This window comes from Monodon monoceros, unplaced genomic scaffold (genome assembly GCF_005190385.1).
Source record: "Monodon monoceros isolate NGI ecotype Baffin Bay Population unplaced genomic scaffold, NGI_Narwhal_1 Super_Scaffold_1, whole genome shotgun sequence".
Lineage (NCBI taxonomy): Eukaryota > Metazoa > Chordata > Mammalia > Artiodactyla > Monodontidae > Monodon > Monodon monoceros.
In genome coordinates, this window is record NW_021703765.1 from 69,889,328 (window position 1) to 69,906,009 (window position 16,682).

The 16,682-nt window shown below is 55.4% G+C and overlaps 1 long non-coding RNA gene across 1 annotated transcript; it reads left to right on the forward strand.

The window, feature by feature from the left end:
* Positions 1 to 224: 224 nt before the first annotated feature.
* On the forward strand, positions 225 to 15,946 carry LOC114893282. The gene is made up of 3 exons (XR_003792857.1): positions 225 to 512; positions 7,620 to 7,674; positions 15,841 to 15,946. It is a non-coding gene; the product is annotated as an uncharacterized LOC114893282 (long non-coding RNA).
* Positions 15,947 to 16,682: the final 736 nt, after the last annotated feature.

Consider the following 16,682-nt stretch of genomic DNA (forward strand, 5'->3'; position numbering starts at 1 on the left):
GCCCTTGACCACTAGGGGGCAGCTGGCTTCTTTCCCAGCATCTTCACAGGGAGGGCGAGTAGGAGCCAGCCTTAGAGCACAGTCTCTCTGCCCCCCACACCAGGGTTCTCTCTCCAGGTTCCGCCTGGGGTCACTGCCAGGAATCTGAGGGCAATAGGAAGAACATCTGCCCCAGCTTAACATGTGAAAATGACCCTAGCATCACTGATGGGGGGTTGCCTGCCTCTGCCCTTCAAAACAAATAATGCATAAAATGATAATACTGAGGGCTTACCATGTGTGGGGCACCGTTCTAAGCACTGTCCCTCAGTCATCGCTTTTCATCTACCCCAATCTTGGAGAATAATTGCCAGTCTCAGTCCCATTTTACAGATCGGGAAACTGAAGCTCAGAGAGGTTGAGTAACTCATCCAAGGCCACACAGCGAATCAGCATCCAAGGCAGGATTCCAACTCAAATGGTCTGACTCCAGCCCCTGCCCTCAGCCCCTATGTGCTTCTGCCTGGACACAGGTTTGTTGTGATTCTTGCTGTTTTCCACGCTCGGGCTCCTGATTTCCTCCGGACTCTGATGTACGTGGTCAGAGTGGGGCTTGGGCCTGGGTGTTTTTTGAAAGTTCCCCATATGGTTTGAATGAGCACTCAGGGTTGCAAGACGCTTTCTCAGGGATGAGGCTGGTTGGCAGCATTTCTACACTGCAGGAGGCGGGCCTGAGAGGAGGGTGTCCAGAGGCTGAGGCCCCAGAACCTACCTGCTCCTTGAGACGCTCCCTCTTCCTCGCTCCCTGGGGACCAGGTGTCACTCCTGGAGCAGAAGCCAACCCGTTACTCTTGCCCCACTGAAGCAGCCACCTGGCGTGCCTTGGCCTGCAGGCTCTCACCTCAGCCACTGTCACCGGCCACCATATGGGCCTAGTAGGCCCCACTCCTGGCCACCTGTCTTTGATATAACATTTGTACACGATTTGCATTTGTAGCCTCGCCCTTCTCGTTGCCTAGCGTGGTGGTTCTCACTCCCAGCTGCGCCTGGAAACCACCCCTGAATGCCTCACCCCACCCCCAGCTGTTCTGATTTAACAGATCACGGCGGGACTCAATCATGGGTAGTTTGTCCAAGCTCCTAGGTGACTCGAATGTGCGGCCAGGCTGAGGACACTGAACTAGATGACACCTAAGGTCATTTCTGCAGCCTTCACGGCACTGAGAGCTCGCCTGGGCCCCCAGTCAGCTCTGCCAGCCACTAGCCACGTGACCTCGGGCAAGCCAGTCCACTCTCGGGGCCGTGGGCTCCTCATCGGGAAGATAGAAGTAATAGTAATGCCCACCTTATAGAGTTTCATGAAGATTGAGAAAATGCACCTAACACCCTTGGCACGGTGCCTGGCACAGTGTAAGCGCTCAGTAAACGCTCATTTTAACGGTCCTGAGCTGAGAGACGGTGTCTCTCAAAGCCCAGAAATGGTGCACAGAGCTGGTTAGACGCATACAGCCCCGTCTGTTCAAAGCCCCTAGGTGGAGAGCCCCGGGGTCGCAGTTCGAGAAACACAGCGAATGCCAACTGGCTTTCCAGCCTCCTGGCTTCCTCCCCAAAGAGGCGGTGACGTAGCCCCAAGCCCTCTCCGGCTGCCGGAGGACAGCAGTTTCTCAAGTCAGCATTTGGAGAGGCTCCCAGCCTCTGCAGCCAGTTTAACACTCACCCCCCGCCCCCCACCAGCCAGAAGTCGCAGGACATTTGCCCGCTCTGGCAGAGGTCTCGCTTTGGGAGACAGGCAGCAGACGTTGTGATCCACAGCAGACAGAGGAGCCGCTACAGTCACACCCATGTTCTTTCTGTCGGTGGGGATCTTTTTCTCCCTGAGACCGGCTCCCATGGACTGCTGGCAGCCTGTTGAGTCAGGCGCTGGCTGCAGGTCAGCAGGTTGGTAGGGCCCGCCCTGCCATACCAGTGTGCTTGGGCCCATCCCTTTGCCTCTCGAGGTCCCCATTTTCATTCTTATTCTCCTGCGAAAGCTTTTTGTTAAAAAAAATAAAACTAGCAGACGCCCCCTTCCCCCGCCCTTCCTGCCTTCCAGCTCATTTTGGACCGGCTCCTTGGCTGTGTCTTAGCACTTCCTGTGTGCCAGTCTCAATCATCAGCTTACGTGAGGAAGGCGAGGCCCAGAGAGGTTAAGCAACGTGCCTACAGTATGCTTTCATCTCCAGTGCCCAGGCCATAGTCACATTTCCTCCCAGTTGTTCCCCAAATGTCCAAAATCCTGTCCAGGACCACACATCTGGCTGTTATATCCAGATGTGCCTCAGTTTCGTCACATGAAAAATGCCAGGCAGTGTGCTAAACCCCAAAGGCATTGTCACATTTAATTCCCACAGTGACTCTGCGGTGTCTGTAGGACAGGACCACGGTGCCTTTTCTGAAACCCTGGGACCAGATGTGATTTGGAATTCAGAATTTTGCAGCTTTAGGGATAGACATCCTATGTTCCAGCCTTTGTGGCATCTGGGGCAGCGCCACTCCAGACTGCAGCGATGGGTGTGAAGGGTAAAGGTCACACATAGTGTGTCAGCCCGTGTTGCATCTGCCGACAAGTGAGTTTTGGTGCCAAGCTTCTGGGTTTCAAAGTGTCTTGGACCGTGGGCCTGAATGGCCTTCCCATTTTGCAGAGGAGCAGACAGATGCTCCCTGAGAGAGTTCACTGACTCACCCAAGGCCACAGATCTAAGCGGGTGAAGCCCAGGCTTGAACCCCATCTGTCAGACTGGACACGACATCCCTCACTGCAGGGTCTGACCAGGGCCCATCTTTGGCCACTGGGGTGAGAGGGCTGGGGTGTCAGTACAGACTGAGGGTGAGGGGCTTTGGGCTCCAGCTGGTAAGTCAAACTGGAGTCCTCTACCGTATTTGTTTCTTTCCCACGGTAAAGCTTGTAATGTGACAAATGCGACCGCAGGAAATGGCCCAGTCCACCTGCTGGGCCCTCTTGAGGGGTCTGCTTCTTCCTGAAGACTGGGGGCAGAAGTGAGGGGCCATAGCCTGAGGGGGAGGGAAGGGGCCTCCCTCTCCTCCTGGGCCGCCCCTCCTCCCTCCAAGGCAGCGGGAAGGGGTGGGGAGGCCGAACGCATCCATTCTCACCACTCTCATGGGCTAACGGGGGAGGCCACCTAACTGCACACGTAGGGGAAGAGATGGGGGAGTTGGGCCTCTTTCGCAGGCTGCTCTGCCAAAACCCCCCACCCCCGCACAGAAGGTGAGCTGGGTCTGTTCTCACACACTGTTTTAAATCTGATAAGGAAAACGTCCATTTCAATACATTTACATAATGTATTGGCTGAGGCTGAGGTGTCCCCCATGAATGCTGATGGGGGCACACCGAGGCTTTCCTGGGATGCACCTGGCCTCCCCCCGGGCATCCTCCCTGCCCAGAGAGAAAGGGGTTGCCCTCCTCCCCACGACTGCCAAGGGCTGTAGGCAGATCCTGGCCCCTGAGCTCATGGACAGTATTCATTCAGCAGATATTAAATCGGCACCTATGCACGCCAGGGACTGGGCTGGGCCCTGGGGAAGCTAGGTGACTGATGGAGCTGCTCCTACCCTTGTAGGCCTGACGGCCTGTGGCTCTGGATGCTGTCATGATCATTCTCTCCACCTGTACCCACAGCAAGCCTGTGAGGAAAGTGTGGTGAGCCCCATTTTACAGATGAAGAAACTGAGGCCCAGAGGGAGTCCCTGCTCCAAGCCACAAAGTCAACAGGTGCAGGAGCTAAGCCCTGAGATGGGTCTCTAGACGCCAGTACAGTGCTCTTCCTAAGATGCTCTGGCTGTGAAGAGGAAACCAAAAGGCAGCTTGCTGTGTGACCTTAGGCAAGTCTCTTGCCCTCTCTGGACCTTGGTTGCCCCATCCATAGAAACCACGGGGCCCATTCACCGTGCCAGGAGCTTGCCCTTGTGCCCTCGTTTCATCTTCCCAGTGATTCCTATTTTGTGGTCTCTGAGGTCAAACAGGTCTGGCCTTGTTCTGTGGCCTGATCACCTCCAGCTGTGGGGCTTGGGGTGGCCACATCACCTCCCTGAGCATCAGGTTCCTCGTCTGTAAAGTGGGAATACTAGGTAACAATGCACATCAAACACTTAGCCTGGAGCCTGGTATGTGGAGTGAGTGTCCAATAAGCAGGAGCTCTTGTTATTATCAGAGATGGGGAAACTGAGGCTCAGAGAGGTGACGGGACAGCTTGGAGGTGGCCGAGCGGACGGCAAAGCCTGGGGCTTCCTCCGTTTTCCTTGCCGGTCGAGGCTGGGTTTTGCCGATGCGACGTCCTGCCCTAGGAGAGAGAAGATTGGATGCTAGTACCTCCCCTGACACCCTTAGGGAGCTTCGACCAGAGCCTGCTTCTAGGAGGGGTGATGTGATAGCACACAGATGCAGGAGTCTTCGTGGCTTTGATGGGGAGCGGGGAGGGGAGGTATGGTGGGACCAGAGTCACGACCCCCATCTCCCCACCAGCCTCATGTGGTTGAGGAGAGCACTACCCACGAATTGGGAGATTTCTAAAATGCTGTGTGACTTACACTTGAGGCCTTCCCTCTCTGGGCCTTGGTTGATTGTTCCTGAGGATATTATTTTCAGCTCCATGAAAAGTACCCTGGGGTGTTCCACCTGCCCCTTAGCCCTGCTCTGAGGAACCCTACCCACCCAGGAGTCTCACATTCACAAGCCTCCAGGGGCCAGCCAGGCGACACAGAAAAGTCAGGCCTGGGGGAGGGTGCAGCACCTCCACCCCCAGCTCCGGACAGGTGTTTCCTTGCGGGGTGGTAGGTCCTCTATCGCCCAACATTTCTATTTAGTTTTTAAGGAGAATTCAGACATCTGGGTTTTGGGGGTAAAATAACCTGGTTTTTAAATGCTGTCAACCAGTTTTTAAAAACCCCGAATGGTCAAATTAAGCTCTTCTGCAGATGGAAAACCGCCAGGGCTTGAGACCTCTTTCAGAGCCCATCTCCCTGGGGCTCTGGAGAGTGAGCCGGGGAGCAGGGGCACCACCTGTGGGAGGGCACCCCGCCCCCAGCGGAATCTGATTACCCCCGGCGCCCCAGCCAATGGCAGGCGGCGGGAGGCAGGGGCGGGCCGGGGCGCCAGAGGTTGGGTTGAGAGCGCTTCCCCGTCAGGCACAGATGGTATTTTTTTTTTATCAGTGTCAGCATTGGCTTCTTTCTGCTCTGATGAATAGATTCTAAAGAGGCAGTGACATTATTCGAGATAACAGAGGGAACAGAGAAAGGGTCAGCGACGGAGAGAAAATGGCAGAGCCAGCAGATAAAGGGGAGGCCGGAGGGGGCGGAGTGCCGCGGCTGGGGCGCCCCCCGCCCCGCATTACTGCGATGCCCACCCCCGCCAAGCCTGGCTTCCTGCAGCGGGGGCTGCGGTACCTGCCCGGCCCAGGGCAGGGGAGGCCCAGGCAGCTGCGCGCGCGCGCGCGCCTGCTCCCTCCCGGCGTCCCGGCCGCCCATTCCGCCTTTTCAATTCGATTCAATTAGGCCTCCCCGCTCGGAAGCTTGTCTCCTCTGATATCCAGTTTAACTGACAGGGGATTAGAGCTGTTTGTATTACACACACACTCTCTCGGGCTGCTAAACCACAGGCAGGGCCCGGGGACCGGGTTATTTATGGAACGTGCAGCACTGTTTCTCTCGACCTGCTTCCTTCTGGGGGGAGCTAGGGGGCCTGTTGTCTGCTACAGCCCCACGCCTCCCTCACCCCCACTCCAGGCCTGGGCAGTAGAGCAAAAGAGCTCAGGGAGAACTGAATCTCATTCCCAGCTCTGCCACTTGCTGGCTGTATGGCTGCGGGCAAGCCTCAGTTTCTTCATCTGGCAGGAACAGGTGTAGGGCATTTAACACGGTGCCTGTGCATTCACTTGGCATATCACTCAACAAATATGATTGAGGGACAGCCCTGTGCCAGGCGCTGGTCTGCGTCACTGAGGAAGTAAGGCCCCCTGTGCCTGCCTTCAGGAAGCTTACATTCCAGTGCAAGAGCTGGAAAATAAACATGGACTCTCTCCCGGTGCTACATGGGGAGGACCAGGCAGGTGAGAGTGAGGATGGCGGTGATGGTGATGGAAGCGAGTACCACTGCACACCCCCACCCCACCCCACCCCACCCCACCTGTCTCTGTTTTATTTCCAAAGTGCCGTCATTTGCTCTTACATCACCTGTCTCCCCAGTCAATTGGCAGGCACCAAGGCTGTCTTCTCACTGCTGCCCCCTCCCCAGGTTAGCACAGTGCCTGGCGCATGGTAAGAGTGAAGAGTGAATGAGTGAATGAATGAATGGATGGATGGATGGATGAGAAGGTAGGGAGACAGAAAGTGGCCACTCTTGCCTGCGACATGGCTACCCTGCTCAGCTCAGGAAACCTGGCCATCCCCAAGCCCACCTCTCCAGACCACCTCTCTAAAGGGGTTTTGCTGGGTTTAGGAATGGGTGGGGGTCAGGGTCTTGGTCAGAGGGCAGGGGGCTCTTCCCTTCTTATCCTATTTTCACTCAGAGGGAAAGAAGGGCCTCCACAGACCCTCCCTCTCCCAGCAACCAGGGGCTGGGGAACAAATAGTATTTCTAAAGTCTGGGGGTGGGGAGGAGGAGGAAGTGTCCTCATTGTTGGGGGAGGGGTGATGCAGCCAGCACCCATCTGCACCCTTTCCTCACTTCACTTACCAGACCTTGAGGGGGCCCTGGCCCTAGGGGAGTGCAGGTCTGGACGCTCATAATATTCGGTGCAAGAGAATAACAGCCACCAGTAAATGCACACATTCCCCGTGTCAGTCTTGACACGCAGGACCGAATTATTTCCCACAATGGTTCTCAGTGGTGGGAGTTGTCTCCATTCTCCAGAAGAGGAAACTGAGGCTCAGAGTGGTGGGAGGGCAAGCCCAACATCACCCAGCCAGGAAGGAGTGGCACTGGGATGGAACCCAGGACTCTGAGGTTCAATACCTGCTCATTCATCTAATGTCTGCTGTGTGCCAGGCACCTTCATGTCTCCAGACATCCTGAGAAGTGGGTATTCTGTCCCTCATTTTGCAGAAGGGAAAACCGAAGCTCAGCAGAGAGGTGAAAGGGCTGGCCCTCAGTCTCACAGCCTGTTAGAGGCAGGCAGAGCCAAGTGGAAGCACAGGTCTGCCTGACTCCAAATCCACTCTGCAGTCTCTACCCTGCAGTTTGCTCCTCAGCTCAAGTGTCCAGGTTGTTTCAGATTTGTATTAGGCCCTGGGTAGTGAAGGGTCAGATCAATCAACCAGCAGTTGTTGGGTCCCTCAAAAGCCCCTGAAGTATGACACTGTCCCTACAGGTAAGGAAGATGTCATCCAGTTGGGAGGGTGGCATATTAATATGTAAAGAGTTATAAGAACTAAATGACAAACAGAAACTTTGGGCACTCTCACAAGGGCATGTGTATGATCCACAATTCTGAGGAATTGGTCAGGGAATGTGGCCTTGAAAGATTTTTTAGAGACAGAAGTCCACATGATACGCATTAAAATTACAATGAATTGATCATCATTATAATGACAAAAACCGTTAATAATCACTATAATTAGGCCCCGTTGCTGTTCCCATTTCACAGATGAGGATGCTGAAGCTCAGAAAGAGAAAGCGACATCCCCAAGGCCGGCCAGCTGGTAAGTGAGACTCAAGCCCAAGTCCTCTGACCCCAAAGCCAGTTTCTCTCCCCCTACCCTGGGCAATCTGAGTGTCACAAGCAGGAAAGTAACTGGCCCAGGTGTAGGTGGCTGAGCTAACATTTGTTCCCAGAGCCAGCTTCTTGGCCAAGGCCTGAGTTTGGCTGGGGCCAAGGGATCAAGTAGACATACTACCTGACCTCAAACAGTGTGCTGGGTGCTAGGGTCTCAGGGGTGAATGAGACCCGTCCCTGCCCTCCAGGGCTCACAGGCAGAGCCAGCTAAGCAAAATGACAATGAGAGTAAAGAGCGGCAGGTTCCGAGTTACCATGGAGCCCAGGGAGGCGTGGTACGTGTCCCAGCTAGAGTGTGGGAAGGGAATCAGGGAAGGCTACCTGGAGGAGGAGGTGCCTTTGCAGAATTTTGGCTGAGCTGGGAAGTGAGCGAGGGCATTCTAGGCAGCAAAGGCACTGAGGGGAGCAGTGCTGGAGTAGGTGCAGAGAAGGCACACATGGTTCGGTGTTCAGATGGCACCTATTGTATGAAGCAGGGTCTGGGCCAACACGAAGCAGGGGCCCTGGGGAGCCATGGTGGGTGTTAGACACGGGAGGGCAGGTCACAGTTGTGCTTTGGTGAGTCCTCTAGCTGTGGTGTTACAGAGGCAGGGGGATAAGGGGAGGTGAGAGATGGCAGTGGCTGGAAGGGAGTGGCGGCAACGGGAACAGACGGACTGGAGGTGACAGATGGAAGGATTACCCAGGTGCCCAGAGGGGCCTTTCAGTTTTGGAGTCCTACTACACTCCCCCATTCAGGGAGCAGGTCTCCCCTTTTCGGATAGTCTCCTGCCTGGGGTGGGGCCTCTTCGCTACTTCTTTAGTTGGCATGCAAGCCCCTCGTATTAGCGTCCAAGGGCTGCTGGAACACAGTACCACACACTGAGAGGCTGAAAACAACAGAACTTTCTTGTCTCACAGTTCTGGGGGCCAGATGTCTGAAATCAAGATGTCAGCAGGGCCCCGCTCCCTCTGAGACCCTAGGTGGAATCCTTCCCCGCCTCTTCCCTAACTTCTGGTGGTGGCCGGCAATCCTTGGCATTCCTGGGCTCACAGCTGCCTCCCTCCCATCTCTTGCTTCTGTCGTCACGTGGCCATCTCCTCTCTGTGTCTCTGTCTTCACACGACATTTCCTCTTCTTATAAGGGCACTAGTCACATTGGATTCGGGCCCACCCTCGTGACCCCGTCTTAACTTGATGACACCTGCAAAGATCCCATTTGCAAATAAGGTCACGTTCACAGGTAACACGGGTTAGGCCCTCACCATCTCTTTTGCGGGGGATGCAACTGAAATCATAACACCCTTCAGAGCAGGGGTTTTCCTGGTTCGTCTCTGCATCTGCGGTCCCTGGCACAGAGCCTGGTGAATGTCAGAGCTCGGAGGGAGTCGTGGGATGAACAAATGAGCGGACTGAGTCCGGGCGGCCAGCCTCTCCTCCGTGGCTGACCCTAGCTCCTCTTGCGACTGCAGCCACCCCAGCCCGAATGGCATCCAGGCCAGGCAGGTCTCGGGGGCGGCCTCTCCCGCGGGTTGTTCTGCGGGTTGTTCTCCAAAAGAAGTGCTGTCGATGTCAGCAGATGCCTATCACTTTCCTTCCCCAGCAGAGTCTCAGCTGTCAGAGGAAGTGAAATAGTCATTGCCTATCCTTGCGTTTGAGATTTTATTGACAGTTTCATTGTCACCCAAAAAACCCTCCTTTTCTCCAGTGGCATTTTCATCAGGAGAGCCTGGGGGCAAGAGGGGAGGCAGGGCTGGTTCCTGAAAACTGGTTTTGGCAGGCAGTGAGCACTGGTTCCTCCCGCCTGGGGTCAGTCGGGGTAGAAGCCGCCTGCCACCAGCCTTGTCTCCAGCCCTGCTCAGCACCCCCCTCCAGGGGACAAGAGGGAATGAGAGGTAGGAGAAGAAGGCACCCCGAGGGGCCCTGGAAATAGCCACGGTGGCCAGATGGGGCAGCCCAGACCCCACAGGGGGTCCTCACACCTTTCTCCAGCCCTCCACGGTGGGCATTCGGTGGCATCAGGGGGCTGGGTGAGAGCACGGGCTGTGCGATCAGGCCCACCGGGGTGCAGTTCTCAGCTCGGTGATGCACCTCAGGGCAAGTCCTTAACCCTGCGGAGCCTCAACGGCCCCATCTGTCCAATGGGGTAGTAACTTGTAGCTTCAGTGGCCGAGGCTCCATCTGAGCCAAGCACCCATTATCCTATTCAGTTCTCCCCAGAACCCAGAGAGCTGGTGCTGTCAGGATCCTCACTTTAATGATGTGGAACCGAGGCTCAGAAGGTGGGGCAGCCTGGCCAAGACCTCCATGGCTAGAAAGTGACAGAGGCTGTGTCTGAACCCAGGTTGTGATACGCCAAGTCTGGCTGTGAACCACCTCATGGTGTCAGTGGGAGGGTGCAGGCATGAAAGTATCACGGCGCCTGCGTGTGGGAAAAGCCATCTGCTATTATTATCATTATTGTTTTTGTGGGGTGGAACCGGGCCCCTCGACAGCCACTCTGCCCCGAGGACTCTCTGGATGTCACTGGGAGGTGTTGGCCACACAGCCAGGTGAGCTCAGGGGCTGAAGGCCCTATCAGCGGGTCCTATCCTGCTCCATGCTGCAGCCCCTTCTGCACTCCCCTTCCCTGGCCCCCAGCAGGGCTCCAGGCAGAGCTGTCAGTTACCAAGTGGGCAAGGGCAAGGTCAGCTGACCACAGCATCAGCCTGCTTCACCATGTCCAAGCCACCCAATGGGAAATGAGGGCTGGACAGCTGCCCCTGCTCAGGGCCGCCGAGCGAGGGAGGTGGATACTGTAGTTAAAACAGATGGTGGAGTCCACGAGTTTGAGTTCCGGTGTGGCCACCTGCTGGCCGGCGAAAGTTGCCAAATATCACCGAGTCTAAGTTTCATCTTCTGTATGATGAGATAATAAATAAAAGGTCCCCCTCGTAAGGTCCAGGGGCTAAATAACACTGCACAGAAAACACTTAGCACAGGGTCTGGCACAAAAAGAAGACAGAATTTTAGCACCTAAAAGCTTCTTAAAGGATCTCGGGCTGCCGACCCCTCCACGGTGCACAGGAGGAAACAGAGGCCCAGAGAGGGGAAGAGTTTCCTCTTAGCCAGTCCCCAGAGCGGGGCTCGCACCTTGGCCTCTGGACCCCCAGTCCAGTGCTCCGCCACCTCCCCGCCCAGCTTGTCAGCCGAGTCCCTCCGGCCCTTGCCCATCCTTCTCCCCGTGTCTCCGGCCCCCGTGGCTTCGAGAGCCCGAGCCGCAGGCCCCGCAGCGAGGCCTGCCATTCTCCCTCTCTCCGGCACACTGAAGGTTTTGAAAGTTAAAGTATTACCGTCGGCTTTGTTGTTGCCTAACTACGACAGACAAATTGAAAACCAGTTGTCAAAATGTCAGTGCACAACAAATCAACATGCAGGACGAGTGGCGGCCCTCTGCGGTGTATAATTAAACAAAAAATCCCTTTTAGAAATTTCAGCGAGCGTTGGTTCCACTTTATATTTGTCTGTGTGATTAATAAAGGCAGCTAATTTTCAGACTTTAAAAACAGCTAGAAAATAGCTCCTAATTACATATTAGGTTCCTAGCGGCCCCCGCTGAGCTGCACCGGCATTGGTGGGCCAAAGAATTTGGCAGAAGCTTAATTGCATTCTGAGCATCATCTAATTTTAGTTAAATGTAACGTAATCAGCAGCAGGCGTCTGAAATAAAATATGAATTATGAATATGATGGAATCTCATTCTTGAATAAAAAAGTAATTTGCTATTTAGTTCATTAAAGTCTTAGAGTTTTATTAGGAGCAGGTATATACAGCCTGGCGAGGTGATATATTCAATGATATCTGGGGGAATGAGAGAAACCCCGAAGGGATGGGAAACTTTATCCAGAGTGTCCAGTTATGATTAATTACTGTGGGGCCTGGGGAAGCCCCTGGGGACCCCGATGAATCTCTCAGGCTCCTTGAGGTGGAGCCTGAATTTTAGGGCAAGGGGCTTGGAGTGGGAAGCCATGGGTGCCTCTGAGGCCTGTGCCACCCCTGGCATCCCACCCCTATCTCCCTCCCACCCACAGCTGGCGTCCCCTGGCTTCTGAGATGAGTATGTGGAGGGCTTGCTCCTGGTGACACTGCTGCATGGCGGGCCCCGCGCTGGGCTTGGTGACACCATGTGGGACGGCCGTGGGCATCCCAGGCAGGGATTCAGTCTCTGCCTCTCACTGTCTGTGTGACCTCAGTTCAGGGCCTCAGTTTCCTCTTCCATAAAATGGGCATAAAAAAAAACGCCTATCAGACACTCAGAACAGTAGCTGGCATGTGGCAAAGCCCTGCTTCATGTTTACTATTGTTGGAGTTGTTATTACTATTCATAGAGGTCACAGTAAATCAGTATTAAAATGCCTTCTTTGGTTTCGTCTCTCGGAGCAGCCCGTGATGCAGATTGTGAACTCTGTCTTGTTTTTCAGCTGAAGCTCAGAGAAGTCAGACGACTTGCCTGTTGCACAGCTAGTAGTTGCCAAAGTCAGGATTTGAACCTGGGAACATCCCTGCTTCCAGTGTTTCCCACGGCATCCCAGGAGAGCTGTCCTGGTGGGAGGCCTGGGCTGAGGATTCTGTAACGGGACTGGGCAGGGTGCAGGAGGGAGCAGGGTTCATCTGCCCCAGATTCAAGGCATAGAGAAGAGGGTAAAGGCGGGAGGCTGGGCAGAGGGTCTAGGCTGGTATCCTGGACTCTGCCAGGAGCTGCTCTGGGCAGGTGGGGGGACAGAGGCCACCTCTCCACCCTCACTTCACACCAACCAATAATTTCTTGCAATTATCTGGAAAAGATTCATTAGCAAAGTGCACCGTATTGAGTGGAGGCTGCCCTGGCAATCGATAAACTTGGGACAGGCTCCCGGGTGCTTGGAGAAAAGGACCAGAACTTGAAAGCGGGGGAGGAAGGCCAGCTCTGGCAGGTCTGAGCCTTGTTTTCCAGCCCTGGGGAGGGCTGGTCGGCTTCCTGGGTGGGGCTCAGCTCTGCGTGACCTCCTGGTGGCTTTGAGCAAGTCCCTTTGCCTCTCCGAGCCTCAGTTTCCCCACCTGTAAGGTGGGGGTCCGGGCTGCCCCTAGTCAGGGATCTTCCTTCTTCTCTTATAAGTTCTGGGAGGTGTAGGGGAAAAGGGGGTACAGGGGGCCAGTAGGGAAGCAGCTGTGGAGGGAGCCCCTCTTCTCGTGGCCTCAGCTTCCCTTTGCTGACTTGGGAGCCTGCTGGGGACTGAGGAAGCAGAAAGGGTTCACCGAGACTGCCTTTTAAGGACAAAATTGAACATCTGGTCTTTCTGAGGAATCATCGGTGTACAGCCCCAGGAGCCCACCACTGTCCCAGGTTCTGGTCAGCCTAAGAGCTGAGCACACGCAGCCTGGCGGGGAAGGTGACAGAGCTAGAGGTCAGGCGAAGGATGGCTCAGGTCCCGACTCCCCCACCTCCCCACTGGGCGCCCCAGCCAGTCTCCAGGCCTCCTGGGGCCCCAGTGCTCCCCTCTGGAAATCACACACCCCATTGAGCAGTTGGGAGTTTCCAATGGGCCAGGGGATGCCGGTGGCCCAGCCTGGTGCTGGCACAGAGCAGCTGTGGGGAGGATGGAAGCTGCTGTCCATGCAGATCCCCACCCTGACCCCACCCGCATCCGGCAGCGTCCAGCCGTACCCAGTGTCCCACTCAGATGGTACAAGTGAAGAGAGTTCCGTGGAGGGATTCTGTACACAGAGGTGCAAGCCAGCCGGGGACGCTGAGGCCCCCGCACTCAGAAGGACACGGCCGCTGCCAGGAATGCCACACTGAGGCAGGCATACCCCAAACTCACCCTCTCCCTCGACCCCCAGCCTCCGATCAGGTGATCCTTCCTGGAAGCCAGAGGGTGGGAAGCCTGTGGAGGTCAGCTTCCCAGGGCGCAGAGCCGGGCCAGGAAAGTTGGGAACAGACACGTGGTAAAAGGGAAGAACCCACCACCGCCCCTCTTCCCAGGACTTTGGATAAGTACTGGGGGAGGGCAGGCTTTGGGTGGGAGTGGGGACGAGGGGGTCCTAAGCAGACGTGGTGTCCGCCCCGTGTTGCTGATGCTGAGTCCCATGTGACCTCTGCCCGTGGCTCCTCCCCTCCCCCCCGGGGCCTCATCCCACCCATCAGAGTCTCACTTGGCACCAGTGCTCCCAAAACAGTGCTCCCTGGGGAGTCAGAGAGGATTCCAGACAGGCTGGGTTCTCCAGTTCCCAACTTGCTTGTGCCCTAGGCTTAGGGGCTCCACCTCCCTGAGATTAATTGAGGCCACATCAGCCAAGCACCTCGCACAGTGCCTGACACATAGTAGGTGGTCCACAAAGCATCCCCTTCCCCCCCTCGCCACCCTCTTCCCAATCAGCCCCTGGGGCATCAGCCACTCATCTGATAGTGACTGGGCTCCTGCCACGTGGCAGGCCTGCGCGGGCCCCCGACCCAAGCTGCAGGGAAGCTGGAGTCATTTGTCCTGCAGTGAAAACTGACAGGGCTTCTCCTACGAGCTGGACTCTGGGGACACGGCAGTGAGAGGACAGTGCTGGACTCTGCTCCTGTGAGGTCCACGGGGTCTTATGGAGGCAGACTTGGAGTGGGAGTTTCCAAAGTTTGAGGTGCTGTAGCAGGGGGTGACCCAGAGGGCTGTGGGGTGAGGCCCCTGATTCAGTCAGCAACACGCTTCCAGGAAAGAGCCCCTTCCTCTGTCCTGTCCTTAGATGCAGGGGGTGCTCGTGTGCAGAGCCCTCCTAGGTGGGTCCAAACAGCCCTAAGTCCTGTGCCTGGAGGGGACCAGGAAGGCTGGACGGCTCCGGTGTCCCACCTCCACTCACCTCCCGGGTCCCCCCTCACCACCTCACCTCCCGCTAGGCCCTGAGGCCACCTGCCTGGCTGCCACCCCCGGCCACTCCCCAGCCCAGGTCAGCCGCCTGTCCCTGCTCTATTCATCAAGGGCATGACAGCTAAAATTCATTTGAAGATGAAGAAAGTGCCCGCTAATCCGTTCTGGAAGACATTGATAGACTAGCAGCTCAGGGAGAATTGCACAGCAGTAATGAAATTAGGCTAAAACTGCTGGCGGATTGCAGATAATTGCCCTTGTCTGTCACTAGGAATAACATCTCCCAAATCCAACACAAGGATTGTTCAACTTGCAGGAATTTCTTTTCTTTTTTTCTTTTCTTTTCTTTTTTTTTTTTTTTTGAGAGCGAAAGCCAGTCAGGGCTTGGAATCTTTGTCTGGGCAACAGCCTCAGGAGGGTTGGGGAGCAGAAATCGCTGTGGTGACTGCCTTCCCTGCCCCTAGAGGCCCCCAGGAGCCCCAGCTGCAGCCAGAGAGACGAGGGGGCTGAGCCACGGTCCCGGGACCGTTCTTCCACGGCCCTTTGTGGGTCCCACCCTCAGCCTTGGTTTCTCCTTGATGCCCACCAGCGTGGCCCAGCTGGCAAGGTTCTGGGTAGAAATCAGGGAGGAGGGAAATCTTAGGGAACTGCACCTACAGCAATGATGGCTCTGGGTTCTGGGGGGACAGAATCTGGTTGGAAGAGGGCCATAGGACCTTGTATGGAAGTTACCTTTGCATTATGTTGAGATAAAATCAATCCTTCATATAAGAGGATGGACTGTGGGAGATGGGGACAGCTAAGGTCTCCTGAAGCCACTCTCTGGTGCTACCATGGGGGTCTAGATTCCTGGAAAGGAAAGTTCTGAGAAGGGACAGTTTATGGACTCACAGATTTCCCCTGGCTGTTGGCGTGACCAGCACACAGCTGGCACTCAATTCACACTGATGTCATAGAGCGTTCAGTGTCAGCCACAATCCCTGTGAATGTCAGCATAATGTCTTTTCACGTGTTAGCATTAGAGACTGTTTGATGTCGATATCGCTGGATGATGTCACAGAACATTTGAATGTCAACGCCATGCTACGTTCAAATGTCGATGGTCCAGAAAGCTTGAATCTCCCTCTCACAGGAGGTCAGAGTGTCAGTCAACGTCAATGACCATTAGTACATGAGTATCATTGACTCAGAGAATTTGGGAGCTGTAAGGAGTCTTAGAGATTGATTTAAACTCTTCATTTGACAGATGCAGAAACCGTGGCCCAGAGAGGTTAAGTGATTCGCCAAAGGTCACACAGCAAGAAGGACCGCCCCCCACTTCCCCCGATGTAAGTTTCATCAAGGTCACAGTTTCTCTGGGTCAGCCGTCAGAAAACGTGTAACTCCTCCCTCTCCTCCAAGCCCCACCTGTCCCAGTCCCCACAGGGTGCTGGTCCCTGGTGCTCAATTCTTGGGGATATGCCCATGTTCTGGGATTCATAGCAGGATCTCCCGGGATCCTCTGGTCTGCTACCCACGGTTAGCCAGTGTCACTAATCAGCCCCAGCCATGGGCCGAGTCACACTTTCCATCTCCTCATTCCTTTGGATCAACGTGGTTCTGGTGAGGACTTATTATGTCTGATGAGGGTGCTGAGAGTAAGGTGAGGCTGGAAGAGAGATGCTGAGTGGACAGGAGGTTCAGAGGAGGGAGACGTGATCCTCGCTGAGGGCTTGTGCTCAGGAAGAACTTGACTTTGAACAGGATCTCGAAGGAGCCAACAGGTTTCCATTAGTAGCTTCACTTAGGGTTGGGATCGAGGGAGGAGCTGCACGTGGGGATGGAGGACACTTGCCCCCAGAATGCAGAGGCGGCCTGATGATAGGGGCAGGGACGGTGGTATCCGACGATGGACAGCAACTCGTTAAGGACCGTTTGCCCATCAGACTTGATCCTCGTCTTCCAACACCTCTAGCGGCACCAGGGATCATCACCCTGGATCAGTGGTTCTCAAAGTGTGCTCCGCAGACCTCCTGGGACACCTTTCAGGGAGCCTGTGAGATCAAGACCATTTTCATAATAATCCTAAGTCCCTACTTGCCCTTTTTC